The sequence below is a fragment of the Artibeus jamaicensis genome, unplaced genomic scaffold (assembly GCF_021234435.1).
Source record: "Artibeus jamaicensis isolate MK-2021 breed Jamaican fruit bat unplaced genomic scaffold, CSHL_Jam_final contig_1526, whole genome shotgun sequence".
Lineage (NCBI taxonomy): Eukaryota > Metazoa > Chordata > Mammalia > Chiroptera > Phyllostomidae > Artibeus > Artibeus jamaicensis.
Window position 1 is genome coordinate 789,925 of NW_026521297.1, and position 9,233 is coordinate 799,157.

Sequence of the window (9,233 nt, forward strand, 5' to 3'; positions counted from 1 at the left end):
TCAATGATTTCAGGCCATTAAAAATGGTACCACAAAAGCAGCATCCACCAGCCTTCCCACCTACAGATTTGATAGACATTTTTGAAAACTAAAGGCCAGGTGCTACTTTTATTGCCATGCGTTCAGGTGCTACCCCATCCCCGAGAAACAATTCCCTTCGAGTGAAAGCCACTCTAGCTGAAGATGCAGATTTCAAGAATCTAATAATCTTGTATTAATGCAGTACTGACTTTCATTTGTACACAATCAATTTGTTACTGAACAAAGAATCCTTTTTAATTGCCTGTGGCAATTAAGGGTAATCATTTTCCTTTGTCTTATTCAGGATTAGTGCAGACTGAAATAGACGAAGCCGTGGTTTTGACCTTTCTCTAAATGAAGTAGGAGAAATACAATGTAACAATATTTTTTTAAATTTTACATTTCAGGAAGCTGTTAGCTGAAGCTGGCCAACATCCCCGCAACATTATTTAATGACTTCTGAATTACACTTTTTTTAAAAAGGCCATAGTGAGCTCCACACAAATAAGTCAAGGAACAAAGTGTATTTTTATCTATACATTTCTAATTGCCTAAAGTTTTCTCAAAAGAAGAAAATCTCTCAATCCAGAGGCACTCAGATAATTTCCTATTTGCCAAAGAAAATATAGATTTAAGAGCCGCTCCATGACCAAACATTTCTATCTTCTTTCCATTAGACAAGTTTACTTATGTACTGTTTTGCTGTATCTGAATTTTAATTTGATTCCAAAATTAAATGCTCGACTTTTTCAATATGTTGGCTAGAAAAAGAAGCTGGAACTTGTGACTACAGATTCTTTTCAAAATGCTATGATATGGAACACACTATGTGCTCAGCCTCTGAATATGAAAATCTTTATTACTATAGGACTGCTTCCCAAAGAGCCAGAAATTAATCAGATTAGTCTATGACATTCACTTCCCCCACCTCACCCTATATTATATACATACATACATACATACATACATACATAGTTAATTGTTTATAACTAACTATAAGTTCCTCAAGGGGATGAATTATAGCCTCTTTTTATATCCCAGAGAAGCAAGGCAGCCTAATAAACACAAATTTTGGAGTCAGACAGACGTGGATTCATAACACAGCTCTACTATCTATTAGCTGTGTAAATATGGACAAGATACTTGTGATGTATGTGTGTGTGTGTATATACATACATATATATTAAATTGCTGACCAGGCAGGCATGCCCTCTAAGAGTTTAAAGCCTAAAAATGGCCTTGTATTTGGTGCACACACCTCCCCACATTAAAGAAAGGAGGGAGAAAAAAGGATTTGGCACCTGTTTAGACTCAATCAATCTCATGTACTGGGGTGGGGTATGATTCTACTATGTACAAGGTATTTTGCTAGGTGTGATGGGAAATACAAGATAAATGAAGGTCCCCCTTCCTCAAAGAGTCTGCTATGTAGAGAGGAGACATTCGAGTATTATTAGCCATAAAATAAGGCAGAGTAGGTAACAATACAATCTGTTCATTTTTTTTAAATGAAAAAATTGCAGTCCACATTAGGGAGAGGGGGGAATAAGCACACTAAATGGTAATGAAAAAATACAACTAAAAAAGGAAAATACTGCAGCCCAGAGAAGTAAAAATTATTTGGTCACAGAACCAGTAAATGGCACAGCCAGGTCTGGGACACTGGTTTCTTCATTATCAGCTCAACATTCTTTATACCATAAGAAGCTGCCTCTTGATCATTCAAATTCTATTACCAGGTGCAAATATTACTAATAGTGAGCAGCAAAAGGCCACGTCCAGTAAGAATGCTGAGACACTAGAAGAGCAAAAAAGGGATGAAATGCCTACAGATGCGACAGTCACGACTGTTGGAAGTTTCATAAAATGAAAATGTTCACTTTTAATAAAGGAAGACAAAGGAGACAGGCGAGTATGGCTGTTTTCAACTAAAATAAATATTACTTTCCTGTGATGATACTTCATGGCTGGAAGTACCTGGTTCTCTAATATATCAATTTAGTAGTGTTTCTTAATATCAGAGAAGCAAATAAATGAAAATTAGATTGACAGATGCCAAAAGTTATTTTCAAGAATTCTTCATAGATGAAGCCTGATAAAGCACTATACCAAAATTTAAATAGAATTAAACCTTCAGGAAGGCCCTGTCCGGGTAGCTCAGCTGGTTAGAGCATTGTCTCAATACAACAAGGCTGTGGGCTCTGTCCCCGGTCTGGGAACATGGAAGAATCAACCCATCAATGTCTAAATAAGTGGAACAACAAATCAATGTTTCTCTCCCTCTCTCTCTAAAATCAATAAATTAAAAAACTTTTTTAAAGAAATAAACTTTTAGAAAGATGAACATGCATGATTTGTTTGCATTTCTTAGTAACAATTCAAGTGCTATTCAAACCATTGCTATTTAAGAGCCTGGGTTAACAATGACTCAGCTTAAAAATTCTGTATTATTTTCTTTCTTTCTTTCTTTCTTTCTTTATTTATTTATTTATCCTCACCCAAGGACATTTTTTCATTTCATAGACAGAGGGTAAGGGGAGGGGTGGGAGAGAGAGAAACATTGATGTGAAAGTGAAACAGCAGTTGGTTGCTGTCTTGCATGTACCCTGCCTGAGCTAGGATCAAACCCAAAACCTGGTTATGTGCCCTGACTGGGAATCAAACCTGTGACCTTTCGACCTATGGGCCAATGCTCCAACTAACTAAGCCACATCAGCAAGGGCTCCATATTATTTTCAGAAGTATGCGGTTTTAGTTATTTAGTTTCTACAGTCTGGATGCCCCTTTCCCCCTAAATTATAAACTGATTTTCATGCAAATCGCTGAGAGGCTGTTTATTTTACATTTGAAAAAGTACACAGTGAAGGTAATCTAAGTTCATTTTACTGCACCCTCCAGGAAAGGGCCCTACCCCCCTTCAGGGTTACAGAATATAATTTAAAAAGGAGGTGGTCAGAGTAGCACCAGGAGGCCAGTCCAAGCTCTAACTTGGTTTGTGACCCAGGACAACGAGCATCTAAAATCTGCTCCACGGCACACTACACCTCAGACTAGGAAATGTGAGGTACGAAGAGAAGAAGCAATTTGTCCAATGTTCCAACTAATTGAGATAAAGCCTACACCAGAGGGTCTCCCACCTTTATATCCAGTAGTCTTTCAACCATGACGGGAAGCCTGCTACCATAACCCTTCTGCAAGCCTTCCACTTCCCCATCTGTAAAGGAGGAGGGAGACCAGATGCTGATTTTCAAACTGTGTTGCTCCAAACCCAAGGGATTTCTGCTAGAAACAACTTCCTTTCCCTTTAAGCAGAGACATCTCCAAGTTCATCTATTTTATATAGTGTGGAAAAGGTAACTGAAAGAACTGGACTAGATGATCCATGAAATGTCCCACTGACTGGGTAAATTAAGACTGTTTAGCCCACCAGGCAGTGAATGACACTACAGCAGATCACAGGAAGGCCTGGCCGTGGCCTAACGCCTCTCGGAACGCCGCAGCAGACAGGACAGGAACGCAGAGGACACTGCAGAGGGAAAACCACTCTCACCTTTTCACTCTCCAACTGTATTGACCTGGTATGTTTTCCAAACACGTACAGATTGACCAAATACCTGCAACGCTGTGGTTTATGGTCCTTTGTGCAACCCTTACTCTTTCCAGACTGTCACCTGCCAAGGGCCAACATCAAGCCCATGGATCCACACTTGGACAGCTCCTTCCATCGTCAAGGGTGAAAAGGAACAAATTTATTTCTTATTGTCCTAAATGTATCATGCCAAGGAGAAAAGAGGCGATGGAAGGGAGGGTCACAGCCATAAAGAAAGGGTAAAAAAAAAAAAAAAAAAAGTCACCTATCACCACTATCTCCTGCTCCACACTCCAACCCTGCAACGGGCACATTCACTGTTAGGGAAGGTCAAGGCTACCACCTCGAATTTTCTGTAGCCCCCAATTCTATCACCAAAGCAAGTGTTGGTACTGGGGTTAGAGTCTCTACTACCACCAGAGAAATCCTACATCTTTGGACCACCCGATACCAGGTAGGGAGAAAAACTCGCTCTTTGTTCTTCTGTCTCCTCTCTCCCTTTAATGTAAACTTAGGACACGCAGAAACTTTCTATCCTTCCAGCGATGTTAAAACTCTGGAACACAGATTTAAGTGGTACTGCATACGGTTATTTTTATTCCTAATTAGCTGTCACTTTCACATTAAGAACTTAAAAAAAAAACTTTATACCAGCATGGGGGGCATGAATTCTAAAATTCAGGGAATTAATCACAATTCACAAGGCCGAAATTCAGATATGAACAGAAACCAGCAGAAATGAATCAAAATTCATTAAGTCAACAATGGTGAAGACACATGACATACATAATCAGAATTACCAGCCTCTGCTTGTCAGAAAATGCAAAGTTCTAAGAAGTTAGAAGCTAAAAGAGCCACATGGATCTACTATCCAGCCCTGCTCATTGTCTTACATACAAATGCCCTAACATGTTTTCAGTCAGTGGTCCAATTCTGTAGATGCCAATAAATGTATTTGTCTTCAAGATTTTATTTATTCATTTTTAGAGAGAGGGGAAGGGAAGGAGAAAGAGAGGGAGAGAAACATCAATGTGTGGTTGCCTCTCACCCACCCCCATCTGGGGACCTGGCCTGCAACTCAGGTATGTGCCCTGACTAGGAATCGAACTGGTGACCCTTTGGTTTGCAGGCCAGTGCTCAATCCACTGAACTACACCAGCCAGGGATTTTTTTTTCCCCTCTAATGTGTTCACATTGAACTATTTTTAAATAAGTGCTGAAGTAAATAAAATTTGATCATAGCTCAGTTAAGAAATAAAAGTCCTTCCAGTAAATGCTCCTTCACAGCTGGATGAATACTTTAATATGCAACTGCCCTAGGCCAATTCCTAGGGGGGAAAATCAGGCTTTTGATTTACTTAAGAAATAAAATAAATAAGCCTAGAACATGCAAAGGGTTCCCTCTCCTAAATTAAAGAAGGAAAATGGTCGGAAGGGTTTTCTGTAAAAACCACCTCTTCCTCTGTATTAATTTCCTAAACCCCACCTCAATGTAAGACCACTGAAGAAAACAGCTGAAGGAAAGGTAGCGAAGGTACATTTCCCGGGTAATAAGACCAAAATCCAATCAAATCAGCCAGTTCCTGGCACCTGTTTCTCATCCTATCAAACCAGATCACTCAACTCTTGGGGAACGTCAGAGCCCACCCACACAAACCCTTGTACACCAGTGAGCCCCCTTCCCCGCAATCCAGCATGGACCTGCACGGAGGAACTCAGCTCCTGTGGGTGGGAGCGCCCGCAATACCTGAGGGCAGAAATGAGCGACACTTGGCACTCTCTCTTTCAACAAACAACCGCAAACAGCTTTCCAAAGTCAGGCCTTCACTATTTTGAAGACCAGGAAGCTGGAGCCTTCCTGGGGCAGAAGTGAAAAAGAAATAAGCCCACCTTCCCCCACCCTTCCCAAAGGTTACACTGCAAATCAGAGGCAATCAGGGAACAGGCAAGACTCCCCTACAAATCCAGAGCAGTAAAACACCAAGTGTGTCCATAATGCCCGGTAAAATTGGGGAGAACTTGAGAACTGGCTATTCCCTAGCCAAGGGTAAAACAAAAATATTACTTGTCAATTGGAAACAAAACAAAACAAAAAAGCATACTCCTAAATCCTCCCAAGGAGTGCTGGCTTGGAGGTAGAAGAGGGAAAGGGTACAACTGTCTCTTTACAATAGATCAGAGAAGAGAGGAGGGAAAGGGAGAAGAGAAGCAAGACCTGTGAGCAGCTGCACTCTCTTCTGAAGGACACAAAGCATCAATGCCCAGGGAACTGAAGGGGCTAGGGAGCAAAATGGGAGAGGAAAAGAAAATGCAGCAGTGGAAAGAGATCTACCCCTGCACCACTAACATGGTAAAAGGGGATGGGGAGATGGTGGGGCAACACTCCCAGACTCCAGAGGGCAGTAACCAATCAACCAGCCCCCACCTATACACCCAGCTCTCACAGGATCCCTCAGGATAAAACCCTCAGGATCAGGGAGCCTAGGGAATCCGCGGTCTAAATCAGAGCCTAGAAAACCCTAGGCCCAACCCTGCCCCTTCCTCCCCAAAGTTGAGAGGATGGAAACTAGAGGAAGGCCTGCCTGAAGAGGGGGAGCACTCAGTAAGGAAGGGGCGGGTCAAGGCAGGGGAGCTTGGAGAAGCAAGTCTGATAGAAAGTAAATGGGAAGAGAAAGAGCCTGGCAGGATACAAGGGGAAAGAAAAGAGGAGAGAGAAAAGAAGTCAATGAGGAACAGAAGTGGGGGAGGTGTTTCAAAAGGGAGAAAAGAATCCACCCAAGAACTCGGGAGGCTCTAAGAGGGGGATTTGGGGTAGGGAGGCAGGCGATGGTAGGAAGGAATGGTTGAGAAAGCATCTCTAATAATGGGCAGAATTGGGGGAAAGAGGACTCAAAAAAGAGGTACAAGACAGGGCAAAGTGGAAAGGACGAACATAAGAAAGAAGAGAGAGCAGGCTGAGAGATGAATCACAACAGTGGAGAGAGAGAAGGTCAGGCAGTAATCTTAGAGCTGAGAGGCAACAGAGGTGAGAGGCAGTTCCAAGAAGACCAGGGTTAAAGAGGACCACTCTGAGACAGAACAGCAGCAGAAAAAGTTGAAATGAGTCCAAAAAAATAGGTGAGCAAGTGGACAGCTCCAAAGGGACAGAGCTGGAAGACATGAAATAGAAGACAGAAAGGAACACATGAAAGAGCAGATGCAAAGAGGATTTGGGGGGAGGTCTGTGAGATGAGGAATGGGAAGGAAAGGGGGTGATGGGTCAGAGAGAAGTTATTGATGCTTTAATGAGGTAAAGGGCAAATCCAAGAAGGGCCAAAATGGAGACAAGAGGACTTGGAGCGAAGGGGCTAGAAAGAGGTCTAAAGCGGAGAACTGAAGGGGAGACAGGTCAAAGAAAAGAGGAGCGAATGAAGGGAATGGCTCAAAAGTGCCAATAAGGAGGTGGGGAGAGAAAACCTGAAGAACGCTGGGGGCAGACCGAGTCCTCAGGGCAGCACCGAGACTGCAGAGGGAAAGACAGCGGAGAAGCGAATGGCAGAAATGAGAGACCCGCAGGGTCAGAGACCCGGAGGAGGCTGCTTCAAAAAAGGCAGAGTCGGAAAGCAAGCAGGTTAGGGGGCACAGCAAGAACTGAGATCAGGCAGGGGACAGAGCTGGCAGGCAGAAAAGCCTGGAAGAGAGGAACGGGTCTGAATGGCAAAGAGAAGCAAGACCTGAGAAGGGGAGAAGACAGCATGAGGGAGCAGGTGGCAGAACCACGGTATGTATGGAAGGGTCAGGGAGCCCAGGGGCACCCCTAGGATGCAGCAGGTGCTGTGCAGTGGGCAGCAGGGCCCAAGACAGAGGTGAAATTAAGTCCAAGGAGAAGACCTGGGTCAGCAGGGCGAGACTAACGGGGTCTCAGAAGACTCTCTAAGGAGGTGGAATCGCGGGTCCTAGAGGGACAGCTCCTGAGGATGCAAGATTCTGAAAGGAGGAGTAAGAGTAGATGGGTCAAAAAAGAGGCCAGATCCAAAGAGGGCTAAGAGCGGAATCGGAGAGGAGGCAGAAGGGTCAGGAATCTCAAAGTGGGGATCCAGCATTAAGGGATGCAGAAGGGTCACTGAGGTACTGGGTCCCATGAGCACTGCAGAGGCAAGGAGGGGCGAAGAAGGAAGGGGGGCGCAGAATTGGGACCGGAGTGGCTGAAGTGCAGGGGTGGACGAAGCGGATACCGAGATCCCAATCGGAGGGTGGGGGCAGAAGCGGAGACAGCAGGGTCGGGGCAATTAGGGGCATCTCCGAAGGGCCGGCGGGCCCCGCGAGCCGGGCCGCAGTAGGAAGCTGCGGGGCCGACTGGGCCCGGGGGGCTGGGGGGCCGCTCCCTCCCCTCCCCCTCCGGCTCCTCCATTGTTCGCGGGCTCCGGGCCCCGCGGTCTCCGCCTCCCCCAGGACCCCGCAGCGGGGCGGCGCCGGGGCCCGGGAGCTCGCGCACTCACCAGCTGGGCGCCCTCAACGCGGCCCCGGCCTCCGGGATCCCGGCAGCGGAGACGGCGGCCCCGGCGCCATGTTCTGCTGCTCCTGGTCTAGCGGCGGCTGAGGCGGTGGCGGCGGCTCCGGCGGCGGGGGGCCGGGTGGACCCTCCCTCGCGGACTCCCTCCTCCGCCTCCTCCACCTCCTCCTCCCGCCGCGCCGCGGCTCTCCCTCGGGGCCGGGGGGGCGGGGAGGGGAAGGGGGAGGGGCGGGAACCAGGGGAGGGCGGACCAGCCTCGCTCCCTCGCTCGCTCCCTCCCTCCTTCGCAATGGCGGCGGCTGCGCCCCTTTCCTGCGGCCGCCGCTCCCTCGCGCGCGCCCCCTCACTACTGCGCGTGCGTGGCACTGGGACCGTTGCAGGATAACGGCCCCTGGGCGCGCGCAGCGAGGGGACAGCCGGCGCGAAGTAGGGTGAGAAGCGAGAGCGCGCGCGCGTGCCTCAGGGACTCACTGTCACCGTCGCGGCGTGTGGTTGGGAACGGCCGGGGAGGGCGCAGTGCGCGTGCGCCCCAAGAAAATGCCACTACTGCAGTGAATGCGGCGCGAGTTGGAGCTGGAAGCGACCCGCGACCGGGCAGCGTGGGGTGGGCAAGTGCGCATGCGCGGCGAGTGCTGCCAGCCGCAGCAGCTACCAGCACGAGGCGAGGGAGTGGCAGGCCGGAGGCGCGCGCGTCCGAAGCAGTCTGTGCCCTGCCACGCTCCGGCTCGTAGAGAAAGCCAGAGCGGAGAGGCCCGTTCTGCAGGGGCGGGGGCTAGGGGCGCGATTCCTCTCGCGCGGGACCTGACTAGCCAATGGGAGGCCAGGGAAGGTGGGTTTGCCGCGCGAGCTGCAGCCCCCGGGATAACGGAGGAGGAGAGAGGGAAAGACGTAACGTGGGGCGGTGGGGAGGGACTTAGAAGGAGGGAGTGCACCCCGCAAGGAAGTTGACTGGGGAACCCGGGGACGCGATGCCCGCCTCAGCCCAGTCCGAGCCTCACAATTCGTCAGTGCCGAAGAAGGGGCGGGGCTGGGGAGCGCGTGCTCTTTGCCCTGGCAGTGAAGGAAATCTACACACAACGCGCTTCGTCCGGTTGCTGTGGTCGCCAGAAACCCGGGAGAGGGGCGAGGGCC

General features: G+C 48.0%; 1 protein-coding gene across 1 annotated transcript in view; it reads right to left on the bottom strand.

Annotated features, from left to right (window-relative positions):
* ARHGAP35 (Rho GTPase activating protein 35) overlaps window positions 1-8,829 on the bottom strand; it is a 118,057-nt gene extending 109,228 nt beyond the window's left edge. The window contains exon 1 of the mRNA XM_037155097.2: window positions 8,089-8,829. The gene's annotated coding sequence lies outside the window, so the exon portion shown is untranslated. The remainder of the gene's footprint in view (window positions 1-8,088) is intronic.
* Window positions 8,830-9,233: the final 404 nt, after the last annotated feature.